Source organism: Citrus clementina, unplaced genomic scaffold, assembly GCF_000493195.1.
Source record: "Citrus clementina cultivar Clemenules unplaced genomic scaffold, Citrus_clementina_v1.0 scaffold_3, whole genome shotgun sequence".
Lineage (NCBI taxonomy): Eukaryota > Viridiplantae > Streptophyta > Magnoliopsida > Sapindales > Rutaceae > Citrus > Citrus x clementina.
Genome location: NW_006262339.1, coordinates 22,937,141 through 22,939,324, shown reverse-complemented (window position 1 = coordinate 22,939,324; position 2,184 = coordinate 22,937,141).

The window sequence follows — 2,184 nt, the reverse complement described above, 5'->3', positions numbered from 1 at the left end:
ATTCTCTTTATATTCCATGAACTAATTTTGCTTGCTAGGGCTATGATGTAGCCTAACTACAAAGATTTAGTTCCATAAATTTGTGTTATTTTTAGTTTTACTATTCCACAATTGAGTGTTTATTATTGTGTTTAATGTTTTAAATATTTAGCCAATATTTGAATGATTTGAGGATATGTAATGAGAGTAAGAGGAATTTTATGTGTTTTTGCTCTGTGTAATGAATGACATGAATTGAACAAAAGAGAGAGATGCGTCGACATGTTTTGTACAGTTTTATCTAAGAATTTCCATAAAACTTAATGAACCTTATCATATTTAAATTCATACAGAGATGTAGTTAGAGATGAAAAAAAAAATCGGATCCAGTCCAGATCCACTAGAAGATATAAATTAAAAAAAAATCTGAATTTGCACATTAAAAAATACTGGTCCGGTTGCTAAAATTGAAGATTCGGGATTCTGCAGATATCCAAATTCCCATGATTTTTTAATTAAATTATTTAGTAAATTAAAAATATGTAAGTCAAATGAAAAAAAAATCAAACCCATGTGGATTTGTGGTGATGTTAGACTTAGATTTATGTTACTTTTTATGTTTGATTTATGTTGTGATATTTTTATTTGTAGATTTATGATGTTGCTGTATATTATTCTAGGTGTTGAATGATTGATTGCTGAATTATGATTGGATTTTATTTGGTTTTGTTAGGTAAATTTATTGAATTTTAAATTATATTTGAATTCATTATGCAGATTCGAATATTTGAAAACTTTTCCCGTAATTTACATGGTTATTACCCGCATCCAGATTTGCATATGTTTTTGCAGATGCGGATTTCAAAATATAAATCCGGATATGGATTCAAATGCACTTACTTTCGAAACCTAATCCAAATTTTGTTGTCCTTAGATATAAGGGATTAATATTTGAGGTTATTTTTTATATTACTCGAGAGATGATATCGAATAGGTTAGGAAAATTAACTGTCAACATGAGTAATAATTTTTAGTAGCACAGATGGAGGATTAAATTAGATTGGTCACTATAAGAAAAATGGTCTTCAGCGACATTTGCCTTATGATACTTTGTTAATAAATATCAGTAATTACATACATTTGGGTCATTTTCTGTAATTAATATAAAAGTATCATAGATTATTGATACTATAGTGTTAGTAAATTAAACCATCAATCATGATACTAAGGTATTAGTTAAAAATAAAAAAGAATTGTTTTGTTTTAGTTAGAAATCGAACTCATAACCTCTAAGCTTTAGGCTTTTGAGTTCAAAAAGAATTACATTACAACTCAATTTTTCATTTTTTTTATGAAAAAATAAAAATAAATACTTAGAAACTATGCATTGCAAAAAGACCCGACCTAAATTTTGGCATGATTGACCCAACCAGAATTTTTTGGGTTTTGGCCTAAATTTAAGGATTTCGGGTCGGGCTCGACCCTAAATATGAAGGCCCGATTAAAATTTGGGTCAAGTTCGAGCCCTAGTTGTTCTGACACGACCCTACCCGAAATTCAAAATTAATAATAAAAATATAACTTTATTTATATAATTTGATAAGACATGATTTTAAATTATGTTTATTTTATTATTTATATAATTATACGGTTGATACCTTAAGTAATTTTTATGTTTGTGTTAAATTTTAATATAAAAGGAAGGTTATGTCTATTTTTTTAAATTTAAATTACTTAAATATTAAAAAAACTTAAAAAATTATGAAATTCGAGTTTGGACAAAAGCCCGATCCGATCTTGAACCGAATTAGGTCAGGCCTAACTCGACCCAAAATTTAAATGATCAGGTTTTTTTGGAATCAGGCTTTCTATTTTTGTGATTGGGCTTAGCCCGACCCGACAAATTTCCATCCTTACCCTAAATCAACATAACCTTAAATTTATCAAAATTATAATTGAAGCCCACCATCACTCTCCTAAACTCCCTAAAAGTTGAAACCTTAGCCGCTCCTTAACAATTAAAGGTCAGTTTCAGAATGCTATACCTTTTAAAATAATTACTGTTAGTTATACTGTAGAAATAATAAGTTGTGAGGAGAATTAATAAAGTGTTTGGTAAATTTTATTTTTAAAAGTACAGTGAATTTTGAAAGCAGTTATAGACGTTTGATAAATTTTACTGTTAAACTATTGAGAGAAAATAAA